The following is a 13,855-nucleotide window of genomic DNA, read 5'->3' as shown; positions in this document are numbered from 1 at the left end:
GCCGCCGCGGCATGCTGGCGACAGCTTAGGGATGGATGTAACTGTAAGCCCCCGGCCGGTGGCTCAGGCCCCCCCCCTTGCCGGTGTATTTGGAGGGCTTTCAGCAGAGGGATTGGAGGCGGACGAGCACGCTTAGAGCACCCCAGCTGTACTGACCCTCCCTGGAGACCGTGACCTCGCGGGGGACAGGGGGAGCCATGTGAGCTGCTCCCCACGAACCTGCCCAAGGCTGAATGGAGCCAGGGTTCCTTCTTCTCAGCAGGGCCCCGTGTGCTGGCGTCAGGCAGTTCTCACAAGCAGGGCTCCCCGTTCCACATTGCTGCACCCCGCAAGCACTCAGCGGGCGCTGATGTGGCCCGAGGGGGGCTCCCGGGAGCAGCGCCCTGGCCGCCGCACCTGCCCTTCCCGCATGCACAGGTGAGCGGAGGCAGGAGGGGCGCTGCTCCCTGCGGAGGAGGCTGCTGCACGTGGCCCGGAGGCCAGGAGGCCGCTGCACGTGGCCCGGAGGCCAGGAGGCCAGGCTGTGGGAAGGGAGGCTGGGGGCCGCCTGAGTGGGTGGGCGCTGGTCGGGGTCCCGCGTTTTTCAGTTGTTGGGTGCTGAGAGCTTCAGAACGTCCGTGGGATCACGGAGGCGTGCGAGGCATGCTGGACTCGCGAATCTGCCCTAATCCCCGTGCCGATGTGTGGGGAGCCCCACGCCCCAAACACTGGGGCGGGTTCCAGCCTCAGTGCTGTTTGTGTCTCCTTCTGGCGCGTGCCTCAGTTGGACCATCCATTGGGCGGAGCAAGGAGGGGCTGGGCAGCCAATGCCGGTCCCATTTCTGTCAGGCCAGAGGCCTGGGAGGACGGGCCCAGGGCCCCGCAGGGGCAGAGGATGCGGGCCTCACGGATTTGGAATTAGGGATTCTTCCTGGTGACACAGACATGGGCGCTCGTTCCTCTCGCCCCTCCCGATCCTGTCACACGGGAGGCCGATGACAGGGCCGTCCTTGAAGGTGTCCTGAGTTTCCAGGACAAGTTAGTTGTCTCTGAATTTAGCCCCCAGTCCCTGTCCCTTCCTGCCTGGATTTGCCAACATGCCAGCCACCCCCAGGCCAGGCCACTGGCACCCTAGGCGGGCAGAAGCACAGACACGTGCACTCTCTTACACATCCGTGTGCACACATCCCCGTGCACGCACGCACACACACATGCATGCTCACATCCGCTCCGGCTGCTGGGTGAGGGCAGGACTCAGGACTGGGACCTCAACATCCACGGAGGGGTCTCTCACACTGCCTGGGAGCCATCCCTCCAGGCATGGGCCCTGGCGGGTGACATTTGCCCTTGTCACCCCACCCAGGGCCCAGATGCACACAGTTCCCTTGATCCAAAGGCCCCCTGGCCTGGAGCCCTTCCTCCCAGGGTCCATGGCTCCATACCCCGGCCTCCAAACCCGCCTGGCCTTCTGTGGGAGGGACGACATGGGTCTGCCCAGAGAGGAGGGGACCGTGATCCCTTTCTAGGCTCTTCTGGGGCTGCAGACAGTCCTCCCCACCCCCCACCCCCAGGATGAGAAGCAGTGAGGAGAGAAGGGGGCAGAGGTCATGCCCACCCTGCTTTCTGGGTGAGCATCTGGCCGGGTGTCCCAACCAGGGAGAGGGTGGCGGTGGCCACAAGTGGCCGGGCGCCCCGCGGGAACACTTGGCTGGCCCTCTGCACGGGCTAAGGTACACATGCTGTCGTAAATGGTGCCAAAGTTTTGAAAACGCAGTACACGAGAACAACACCGGCTCTGTGCATATCAGCTGGACTCATATGTGGCTGCGTGTTGTGCTGTGATTTGTACTTTTTGATATGTGATCGACTTCGTTTGGGTCTCTCTCCCTCCTGTTAAAGGAATCGCTGTTCATTTCTGCTGTTCTCTGCCAAAACCCTCTCCCCGACCTCCCAGGGCTTCCTCGTTTTACTTCTGCCCAGACCCGCGGGGGCCGCTCCCCACCCGAGCCACTTCCCCTGGGATCCTAGCTGGCCGAGGGGCTCTCCAGCCCATCCCAGTGACTGGAGCCTTCCTCGGTTCCACGAGAGGAAGAAACTCTCCGGCTGGGGACCTAGGGAAGCTTTCAGACTTGCCACCTGGGGCCCAGACCTGCCTGTGGCTTAGCCTTTCCGGTGCCCTCAGGACGGAACCCCCTGGCAGGCCTGCCCACCCCCACCGCTGCCCAGGTCCCCACGGCCCCTCGAGGCGCTGGGCAGGGTCCCGACCTCCCCAGCACCCTCCCCAGCACCCCGCCAGCTTCGGAAGTCCCAGCTCAAGCACTGTTGCCGTCCTCGTAATGAGAAGCAGCACGCATGACCGTCGAAACCCGTGTACAAACCTCCGTGTACATATTTATATATTCCGATTATAAATACACAAAGTGTAGCATCTCTTTGGCATTCCAATTTTGTGTTTTTTTAAATCCTGAAAAAACGGCTTTAGAAACTTTTTCTTCCTTTCCCTCTTTTCTATGTAATAAACATTCATGTGACCTTTCTGGCAGCTTCTCAAAGCCCTTGTGTCTCTCGTGTTTCCAGCTGGTCGGACCCCTACTCGCGCCTTCTCTCCGTGACCTTTGCTCGTGCGGTGGCCTCAGCACGAAGGCTGCCCTTCCCCAGATCAGGTCTGGCCCCCCTTCAGACCTTCGCTTGCAGCCCCCCTTCTCCTGGGGACCCCCATGTTCGGCGATCGGATCCCTCTGCAAGCAGGAGTCTGCCCACCGAGTCAGGCTTCGGGTCCTCGCTGGGCTTGACCAGGAACGCGGCGCAGAGGAGACTCAGCTCCCGCTCGACCGCGGCCCGGCTGATGAGGGAAACGTGTGAAAGCGCTAGGACGCGGCTAGGCGGTCTCGTAACGAGCAGATCAGCCACGGTTGAGCTGACGGGAGCCGGGAGGGAAGTGTGGGGCTCGGTCCACAGCCCATCTGGCATTTGCTAACAGGGTGAGGACCCGCAGAGCTTCTGGAATCTGTGGACGAAGGCAGTGGATACATGAGATGAACACGTGGGAGTTCAGAGAGCCCCTGACAGGCAGAGGTGATCCAACCAGATGAAATCTGAGCTGAATCGAACACCTGGGCAGTCAGGGCCCCAAGCTCTCGCCCATGAGTCAGGTGCTGTGTTCTAGAAGCCTCTGTCTGCGGAGCTGCGGTCAGCACTTGATGATCCGAGGCACAGCCCGGGAGCCATTCTTGATCCAAAGACTTACTGTGCTCACATCACGCCAGAGGGTGCTTTCCGTAGGCTGTGTGGCCTCAGAGGGGCCCCTTCCGGGGGTCGAGGAGGAAGTCGGGCTGCATGAAGGCATCTACTCCTCAGAACCCCCGCACCCCAGACCCCAGGCTCTGGGACAGGCTCGTGCCTGCCTGTCTCCTGTGGGGGAGGCGCTGGGAGGGCCACGGTTGGGTCTGTGGGCTGGCCATGGCCTTCGGAGATGACCGGCTGGCCGGGTAGCTGAGGCCTTCTCACACAGTGACATGAGCCAGGAATTACTGAGGAGGAGAGGGGAACCCCACAGAAAAAGGAGAGACAGAGCGAGGGCTGATCGTGTGAATGGGGTCCACGGTCACGGCTCAGGGGCAGCAGGATAACCTGGGCCCAGGGGACCTCGAGACAGGGCCTGTGAGGGGCCTGCAGGCCTGGACGGCCCCTGGGGGAGGGCCTCCTCCTCCCACCCCCCGGGGTTCAGGCCCCCAGAAGGGCTTTGGCTCTGCGGGGAGTTAGCGGACGAGGAGGGGCCTGTGCTCCGAGCGGGAGCCTGCGTCTGCCTTTCCAGCCAGAGCCGAGGGTATTTTCACGTCCACCCAAAATAGCTATGTTTAAAAAAAAAAAAACACACACACACACAAAAAACCCCAAAACCAACAAGTCTAGAAAGCAAAGAAACTTTTAAAACTGGGAATGTCTTTGGTGGAGGAAATAAGCACTTCGAGAACACTTAGAACCACATCTCCTGAGGGGCCAGGCCGGGAGGGGAGCCCAGAGATCAGGACTCGTCTCTGCCGTTGGCTTCTGAGGAACCTCGAAACACGCTCAGGATCTTTTGGAGAAGCTGAGGTGGGGATGAATGGATTTTATCACCGAGAAACCGGTGGTGTTGCTTTGAGCATCGGGGGTCCCCTGAGTCCGCGCCTGCTCTCACTTCCCCCATTCAAATCCTCCCTGGCTCCCCAGGCCCGGCTCAAGGACGGCCTCCACTGGGGTGAGACAGACTGATCTTGCTTGCTCTGCCTTCCACCCCTCTGTTCCAGGGGCCCGCTGTTCCCCTTGCAAAACCCATGCTATGCTAGGGGGAGGCTGCCAGGCCCTCGACTCACCCCATCCCAGCCCAGCCAACAGCTCGTCCCTCTCCCTGAGCTAACCTGCCAAGATTGAGGTCTTTCCTGAGATCTTTGGGATATTTCCTTTTTGGTCCCGAGGCTGTGGTTTATAAATAAGCCTGCGGCCACCTCTGGCCCAGGTTCCTGCCGCGTGGAGACAGAAGGCAGACCAGACACCAGCACGCAAGGAGAAGGTCTCAGCCCCGCCTCCCCGAGGCCAGTCCTAGCCTCACCCCTCCCAAGAGGAGCCATCTGTGCTCCTTCCTTCCTGGCTGCAAACTGGTTCGAAGTAAGCTTCTCTCGCTAATAACAACAAAAAGCCGTAAAGCAATTTTTGCTCCAGACAGTCTGCTCTGACTCTCTGTCTTCACTAACAGACTCGGTCTTTGCACACGACAAACACACCCGCACAGGCACGCACCAGGCCTGGGCACACACGCACTTGCTCTCCATAGGTGACCAGCGATGGATCTGGCACTTAGACATTGTAAGCTTTCATCTCTAGCCCCAGCCTGCCACCTTCCCACTCCACCCGCCCCCTGTCATGGGGCACAGTATTTAAAGATAAAATTGTGGGGGTGCCCCAGTCAGTGTAGCACACGGCTCTTGATCTCAGGGTTGTGAGTTCAAGCCCCACATTGGGTGTAAAGATGATTTAAAAATAAGCAAAACTTTAAAAAATTTTTAAAAAATCGTATACATGCACAACAATGCCAATTAAAACTTTTTTCCCCATACAGAAAGTTCCAGAAAAGGTTAACATACATGTACAAATCCTTTCTTTTCCCATCAACCTGATGGCTAGTGTGGATGCCCCAGGCGGGTGCAGGGCCAGGCAGGACACCTCGAGCACGCTGGGAGTTGCTATCTGGTTAGAACATGAGAAAGCAGGGATGGAAGTCCTAGGACCGAGACCAAGCATCTCTTCTCTGAGCCCATGTGAAAACCCAGCCCAGAGGTTGGCTTTGCAAACCTTGGGGATTTTCCACCATCCTGGACCCTCGGGAGTGTCCTGTAGCCCAGCCCTGCTGGGTTCCCCACCAAGCAAGGGCGATGGCCCAAGTCTCTCCGCAGAGGGAACCAGGGTTCTCACACATGGAACGCTCCCCCAGATGGTGCCAGGTCCTAGAATAGCTTTATTTCCCCCGTGCCACCTGGCCCCGCTCCAGGCACACTTCATTGCACAGGAAAGGTGGAATTAGGAGCGGTCAATTGCTAACGAACACACCTGCCCCCGTCTACCTAAAATGGAAACTATTTTCTGCGGGGAGTCCTCTCTGTACCTACTATAGAAACAAGATTTGTTTCTACTGGCTTCCTGCCCAGCCGAAGTGTTGGTTACTTAGCCATGCAAATAAGCATGAGCCAACAGGCCTATGGGCTCAAAGAATTTTAGCTCTCAGAGAAGCCAGCCAGCCAGAAAGAGAGCAAACATTTGGAAGAAGATGAACAGCCAAGCCTCAGGAAGGGCTGGTGGAACGTTGGAGGCTTGACAGGGTTTCCAAAGTGTCTTGCAATTTCAGGGAAAGCATTTCATGTACTAGCTTTGCTCTCGCTTCCTTGTGAGACCCAAGAGGCGTTGTTCAATGTGGCCCCGTGGGGCCCCAGGTCATTTGGGGGCAGGGCTGGCAGCTGTCCCCGAGCCGCACCTTACGGGGACGGAGAGTGCTGTGGGCCAGGCCTCACGGCTGCCTTGGCCTCGAGGTCACCAGCCTGCAAAGATGTCCCAGGGCCTGGAGCCATGGCAATTGGGGTGGCCTGCGCTGTGGAGGGGGTCAGCCCCGAGAGTGCGGTCCGAGTCTGTCTCAGATTCTCCCTCCAGCCGACAGGAGTCTGGTGTGACGCCGGTGGAGAAGGGGACACCCTCCGGCCCAAGACTCGCCTCCCCAGATTGCTTTCAGATTCACTTCCTGCCAATTATGCGGCCTCTCTCTCCTCTAGACCCAGGCGGCCCGCCTGGGTTTTGCAGAATTCCATGAGGTGAACTAGAGCTGGTAAATGTCTCTTTTCTACCACGGTAGCCATATATATTCATTAAAACATTTTGGAAGATAGAAAAAAGTAGTTGAAATAAAAGCGTATTTGTTGACCGAAAATTACTTCCTAGGGGTGCTGGGTGGCTCAGTCGGTTAGGCATCTGCCTTTGGCTCAGGTCATAATCCCGGGGTCCTGGGATCGAGCCGCATCAGGCTTCTTACTCAGTGGGGAGTCTGCTTCTCCCTCCCCCCAGCTTGTGCTCTTTCTCTCTCTCTCTCATAAATAGAATCTTTAAAAAAATGAAAATTACTTTCTAAATGGACAGCAGCTCTTCTGAAGAACCATGAAGTCTCAGGGGCATGGCACCCAACCTTGCTACCATTTCCGCCGTCTCCCAGGTCACAAATTTCCATGTAACTTCCCCAAGACCGGGACTCACCACCTTATTCCTCCGCGGGATGCGAAGAACCCTCAGAGACATGTTGGCTGAGCCATCCCTTCCTTTCCTGCAACTTCTACCTGTCAGTCCCCGCGGATCTCTCCAGATCCCAGGACAGAGGGTAAGACGGGGATGTGGGAAGAGCTCTCCGGCCTCCGCAGGCCAACAGGCCTGTCTGCCGTCCACCCCTTTCCCTTCTGCACAGAAAACACCTGTGGCCACCACTCAGGTGACCTGGCTTCCAGACGTGCTCTGCTCAAGGAATCCCAGCGCACACGTTTTGGTTGTCGAGGAGAGAGAGAGAGAGTGTGTGTGTGTGTGTGTGTGTAGGGGTGCAGCGCGGAGGGCCAGCGCCCCGCCCCACATACTCGTGGTGAAGAAGGGGCCCTCGAGCTGAGCTGGCTGAGCAGGAGTGTGGGAGGAAACGGGGAGAACGCTCGAGTGGCCCGGATCCCACTCCCTCCTTACACACGCACGGAGTCCTGGTTCTGGAAGTGTGCCCGTGGAGGATGGTTTGAATACACCGAGAACATGAACAAAGGGAAAAAGGAAACGGCCCGCTGGACTCCGCAGTCGCCTTCTATCACTGAATGGGATGCTGGGAGCACTGTCCCCACTCGGGCTCCCGGGGACTCGCTCTGGGACACCAGGCTGCGTGTCTGGCTGTCCCCGACTCCCCCATGGGGGTGTCCCCTCTAACCGGCTGGCAGGTGGGAACTAAGCACCTCCTGCCACCCCCTCCAGCCCCCAGCCCGCAGCTGCTCAGCCCAGGTGTCCCCAGGTGTCCCCCTGCCCCCACAAAGCCACAGCCACCGCAGAGGGATGCCCACAAACCCCTTTCACACCTCTGCAGCCCACGACCTGACCTCAGTGTTCCCCTGGCCGAGCCTCCTCACTTGGTCTCACCCTCCCCCAAGCCACCGGCCACCAGTGGGATCCCCCCACATGCCACCTCCTCGTGCCCTGGACCGAGGGCCTCTGAGGACAGCTGCATGCCCCACCCTGGTGCCCTGGCCTGTTGGGGGGGACCCTGCCCACCCTGCCAGCCCCACTCCCCCCAGGGCCGCACACGGAGCCACTTCCGGCCCCCTGCAGCAACTGCAGACCCCCATCCTCCCAGTGCTTCAGTGGTTTCACATGTGATTCCCTCCACCCCCCAGCCCTTCTGGATAATTCTGGATACACTGACCTCGGGGGGCACCTCCTCTGCAAAGCCTCTCAGACATGGCTTTGTCCCTCTCCGGGGTCAGGCGCCCTGCCCTGTGCCCCCACGAACCCCCAACCGACCCTCTTCCCAACGCACTGCACAAGCCCGCTCACCTGTCCGCCTCCACACTGTGCCTTCCACCTGGGCTCCGATCCTGGCTCTGGTCCCACCAGCAGTGTGGCCCCGCTCACATTTCCCAAATGACAGCACGAAGGTAAGGGCACCGAGGGTACACACTCTGCTGGTCACGGCGCGGGGGAGGAGGTGTGGTACGTGCACTGCGAGACAGCCAACCGCTAGGGTTGACCTCGTTCCCACGGCCACTGTGTCTTGGCAGGACACAGACGCAGCCAGGCTGGGGGAAGCCAGGAAAGCAAGGGAACTTTGCCTGCCTGGCCCGGGGCATTTCTGGGGGCCTGGACAGAGGCCTCCCAGCAACCCCTAAGCGAACTAGCTCCCGCCCCTCTTCCTTTCCTTCCGGAAGGCTGTCCTGCTCACGGCCGTCCACAAGAGGGCACTGTCCCCTGCGGCCTCTACGGGCGGCGGTACGGACTCGGCTCCCGCACGTGCGCTCCGAAAGCATGACTAAAATTGGGCACTTGTTTTCCATTGAAGTAAAACAGGGCTGCTGCCGACAGCAGATTGTCCCAGTGAGACGCTGTTTGCCCATGATTTGCAGAAACTATTTTTAAAATAACCCAAATACATGTCGCCACATTGAAAACCGCAGAGCTTAGCGATGCACTCCCCCCACCCCCACACCCCAAACCGCTTTACTCATTCACAAGTTTGGAAGGTACCGGATGGAAGGAGCTGGAAACAGTCTGTGATGTGAGTGAGCAACAGGGGTGGGGGCTGCCTTGTGTGTCCCCCCAAGTTCACATGCGGAAGCCAAGCCCCCTGGGGGGAGCAGAGCTGGCAAAGCCAGACTGCTGGGGGCCCCTCCGTGCATCAGCCAGCAGAGCTCGCTGTCGGCCACTCCAGGTCACCGGGAAGCCCGGGAGGGGCTCTCCCCGAAACCAACCTGCCAGACCTTGATCTCTGACGTCCAGCCTCCGGAACTGTGAGAAAATACATTTCTGCTGGGGGAAGTGCTTCTTGTTCTCATATTTTTATTGTTAGTGTTATATCAGACTAGTTTTTTTGTTGTTGTTTAAAAAAAAACCCCAAACTGCAAGCCCTCACACCCAGGTGAGGTGTGAAATCCCTCTTCTCACTGAATTTTCTGCCCCCGCCTCCCTGCTCAGGCCTGTCTGTGCTCGGTGCACAAAGGCCAGGGGCAGGCCACAGCTGTCGCAGCAGAGAGAAATGACATCGCACGTGTCTTGGTGTTTGCAAGAACAGGAAGCATTTTCTCTTTCTGTGGAAGGGCATGTGAGCCGGCCCGTGAACTGGCAGTCTAGGGGGTGCGTCGGGGGCAATAATGACTCTGCCTGTCTGTGTGTCAAGGGTCTCCGGGGGGGAGGAAGGCTCTGGGGCCTAGTGCTTGCTTGTAGGGTCCCCTGGAGCCTAGGACAAACAGCACCTCCCAGAGAGCTCCTGAGCCAGGCCGCCCCCACCTCCAGCCCCCAGTTGAACTCCCCCTGGGTTGGCGGGATTCCTGGTCCTGCCTGTTGGTCTTGGGGGCCGGAGCCAACGCCTGGGCTCTGCAGCTCAGCCCTCATCCCCCTGGAGAGGGCCATGCTCAGGGCCCTCGTCAGGTTTATAGTCACCAAAACCAGGACTCATGGCTTGACCACAGGCCATCCCCCAAATCCTGTGATGCAGCCGTGTGCCTCGACCAACCCTGCCACTTGGTTGGTAGACTCAGTTCTCAAGCTCATGGAAAGAGCTTGAGTCCGTTGCTTACCAGCTGTGTGATCTTAAATAAGTTACTCACTCTCTCTGTGCCTCTGCTTTCTCATGTACAAAATGGGGTTAGCGAAGCTCCTCTCTCAGAGGTTTTCTAAAGATGGTACCAACAGTCGTGAGTCACCTAGCATGGTGCCAGCCAGGGAGTCATTCTTCCCGTGGCCGCGGTCGACGTGAGGTAGGGATTGGAGGACTTTTCCGTAAAGGGACAGGTAGTGAGTATTTCAGGCCTTGAGGCCATGGGATGTCTGGGGCACCTACTCAGCGCTGGTGCTGTGGTGCGAAAGCAGCTGTAGACAATACATAGATAAATGGGCACGGTTGTTTCCAGTAAAGACTTATTTACAAAAATAGGTGGGCCGTAATTTTAAGGTGATGCCTTTCAGAAGGCTGGATGGTTAAGGGAGGGGGAAAGGGGGGACAGCAGCCAGGCCGGCCTCGGATGACAGAGATGCCCTTGCAGTGAGGGGGTTGGGGCGTTCCCCTACCAGGAAGGGCTATGACAGACCCAGGATTCTTAAGCCAGGCCCATCCACCACCTGGGGATTTATCCAGGGGCTTTGGTGGGGGTAGGGGGGTGTCCAGGAGTCCCTGAATTCGTATATAAAATTGTGTATGTGCTTATGGGCATTTCTCTGGGAAAAGGTTTCATCGCTTCCTTAAATTATCTAAGGCATCTGTAATCCCCAAAAGATGAGAAACCACTGTGTTAGCTAAGAGACTCCCCAGACTTCAGTGAAGACGCTCAGTGACCTTGGGGCCCTAGCCGATGGGGGAAGAAGAGGCACCAGGGTTGGCCAGGCCTGCCACTGCTCAGACGCAGGCTTGGGTTTCCTAGTGCCCCCCCGGGCCAAGGCAGGCGTCCCACCATCCGCTGGTTCTCAAGCTGGTTCTAGGAGACTTTCCTGTGGGTCCCTGGTCTGGAGACAGCCTGAGCACTCCCCCGCCAACCTTCTGCAGACCCGCAGGGAGATTCCTTATTTCCCCAGACTTGGCAGGTTGATGGGACCCCAGCTTCCTGCCCAACTGGGTAAGGGGGTGAGACGCTCCATCAAGGAAATGCAAGGGACAGAATGGAGGACTGTGCAGAGGGTGGGGCCAGGGTGAGCACTGCCCTCTGGTGTTTCCTGGAAAAGTCTGGTCAACCTGGTTGCACGCCAGACCAGAGCAGCCCAGCAGCGGCCCGTTTTGTCGCCATGGTCAGGGCCCAGGCTGCTGCTGTCACCGTCACCACGCTGACCCACATGGGCACCCGAAGAAGGCTGGCAGTGCCTCCCGCCCAAGATGATGCCCTGTGGACAGGGTGGCCAGTGGGAGGCAGAGCTGGTGCCGGCACGTGCTCTCCTAGCCCGGGCTCTCCTAGGACCGACCCAAGACAGGCTTCTGGGCATCTCTGAAGACATCCCCTGAGAGGGGAGAGCAGCTCACTCTTGCTGACCCTGCCCCCCCCCTTGTCCCAGCCTCGCTCCACATCCACCGCCCCCCCAGCCCGTGCTGGGCCCCCGGGATCATTCTCTCCCATAAATGCCAGCTTTTACCTGGTTTCTAGGGAACCCAGGCCAAGCTGGTTGGTGCCAGAAGTGACCTGGAAAAGCAACAGGGTGACTGACCACCCGAAATGTCACCACAGCTCTCTGCTCATGGAGTCCACGAAGTAAGTGTTTTGGCCCCCAGTGGGCCCACAGAGCTGGCTGCGGTTGGTGCCCTGGTTGCCAGGAGCATCGCTGGGATGGGTTACCCCCAGCTGACGGGGCGCTCGCCTTCGATCCTCATCCAAGGAGAACAGACTCCTACTTTCCAGGGATCCCCAGCTAGGCCAGACCCCCGTGAGAACTGCCACCGCAGAGGGCGAGGAGCCCCGCTCCGCCCCTCTGGAGTGCCCCGGCCCCACCCCGGCTGCGGCAGGACCCCAAGGCAGGACCCGTAGGCAGCAGACCCTGAGCTCTCCCTGGTTCACGTGCTGATTCCCTCTTCAGGGCAGGGCCAGCGGGCAGCCCTGGCCGTGGGAGTTTGTCCGAAGCAGGTAGAAAGACCCAAGACCCCATTAAGGACAACTCTTACCCCTCAGCGGACACCCATGTGCCCTAGTGGTGCCCAGGCTCCCCAAACCTAAGCCTCTCCGCCATGGCCTGGGGTCCTTTCTCCAGGGCCGGACCTCCGGGGGATGTGTGGGGTCCGCTCCAGGTTGGCAGGAGGAGGGGTGCAACTGATGACCTGGGCCCACTGATGACCACGCCGGAGGAACCCCGGCTGCAAAGTCCTGGCTCAGGAGGAGATGTGGGCCCAGGACACCGGTGGGCGGGATTTCATGATAGAGGGGTGGGGGTGGGGGGCGATCACTAAGCCCTGGGGGGCCACAGAAGAGAGAGTTGTGAGTAGAAGGGGGACTTGGGCTCGGGCCTCCCAGCAAGTGTTTGCTGGGTGCTCTGCTGGTCACGGGCAATGACCTAGAGGAGGGACAGCCTCAGGGGGCACAGGACCCAAGGGCCAGGGAGCCTGTGCCAACTGTCGAAGAAAGGGCATCCACGCACCCAACTGCCATCGTCACCGACAGTGCTTGGGGCCCCCATCAGCAGACTTGGCTGAGCACCTGTCCTGGGCCTGGAGCTGTGAGATGCTGAAGAAACACCAACCAGTTCACGGGGGCAAGTCCTGCCTTCGGGGTGCCATCCCACTGGTGCGGACAGAGTCCCGCGGGTGGCTGCGAACACTGAGAAGGTGTGGGTGGGACCGTCCCTGTGGGAGATGGTGGCTGCAGCGTCTGGCTTTTGCCCAAGGTCCTCACCCCCTCCAAGGGACCAACATTGGAGCCAAGACTGTACTTTCTGTTCAGTTTCCCCAGGAAGCAACCTCGAGGGAAGGCTTATTTCCTACTGCTTCATGAGAGTGCATGGCCCCGCCATCAGAAGTGTCAGACAAGGCCAGGGAGCGCCAAGCCCCGTGCTGAGAGCCTGGGACCTGGGGCAAAGACAGGACAGGTTCTCTGCCCACAGATGCTCCCTGGGGAGGAAGAAGACAGAACTGGGTCTGCAACCAGGTAAAGTCTGGATCCCAATTTCTGCTCCGCATTTATTGCCCAGGTGCCATTACTGGCCTCAGTTTCCCCCTCTGTAAAGCGCAGACCCAGAGCCCTATTCGTGGAGGCGATCGGGGTTCAAAGGGGGCCATAGAGGCGAGCAGCCAGCCCCTCACTTTGCACAGAGCTAGGCTCCACATGCCATGGCCTCCCTCCTAGTGCCCCCCCCAACCCGCAGGGTGGGGGACAAGCACTTTTTCGTGGCCATTCTGCGCCCTAACACCTACGTAAAGGTTTTGGGGACAAGGTTGAAAAGACTGGATTTGAAGACTGTTTAAAATCTTTGGCAGATAGAAATGTTACCAATCTGAGCCCCCATTCCCGGGGATGCTCGGTGCCCCAGCGCGATCCTCGTTTCCAAAAAGTGCCCCCCCCCCCCGCAAGGCGCTTCTCCAGGGCTTGGGGTGGCAAGGACCGCACGGCAGCCGGCACTGTGGTCTCTCGGGCCTTTATTCGGGAAGGTACAGAGCGACGCGGTCTGTTTGACAGGCACTGTGCGGGGGGTGGTTTGTAACAGTTGTTTTCTCCAAGGTGTGGGGGAGAAAGGGGTGCAGAGGGAAGGAGAACCCTCTGGGGAGTCGTCTCCTCCAGAAGAAAGGCACTGGCGGGGGCGGGGTGTGAACCCCTGGCCTCTTCCCAAGCCCGCAGCCCGGGTTATATACACACGGGGGGTGGGGGGGACTGGATGTGGGCAAACTCAAGCTAGATACAGCGAACAGGGGAAAGAGTCCATCTGGGGGGGGGGGCAGTGCTGTGTCCGGGCTCTTTCCACCGTGTGGGAAAAGAAGTTCAGAAAGAAGGCACAGCTTTAAAGGACAAACAGAATCCAGCCTCCCAGTCTTAGTGTTTTGTGCAATTAAAAAACCGGAAAAAATAAATATAACTTAAAAACTTCTTACACGACACTAAAGGCAAGAGAAACCTTCCTCGATTACGCTAAGCATGCAGCTCACGGAGAACCCCCCCCC

At 59.0% G+C, this 13,855-nt stretch overlaps 1 long non-coding RNA gene across 1 annotated transcript; it reads right to left on the bottom strand.

The window, feature by feature from the left end:
* Positions 1 to 2,358: 2,358 nt before the first annotated feature.
* On the bottom strand, positions 2,359 to 8,428 carry LOC103667077. The gene is made up of 2 exons (XR_569672.2): positions 8,074 to 8,428; positions 2,359 to 2,986 (listed from the first exon to the last, which is right to left on the bottom strand). It is a non-coding gene; the product is annotated as an uncharacterized LOC103667077 (long non-coding RNA).
* Positions 8,429 to 13,855: the final 5,427 nt, after the last annotated feature.

This window comes from Ursus maritimus, unplaced genomic scaffold (genome assembly GCF_017311325.1).
Source record: "Ursus maritimus isolate PB19 unplaced genomic scaffold, ASM1731132v1 scaffold_2, whole genome shotgun sequence".
Lineage (NCBI taxonomy): Eukaryota > Metazoa > Chordata > Mammalia > Carnivora > Ursidae > Ursus > Ursus maritimus.
This window is presented reverse-complemented; position numbering and strand designations above follow the sequence as displayed.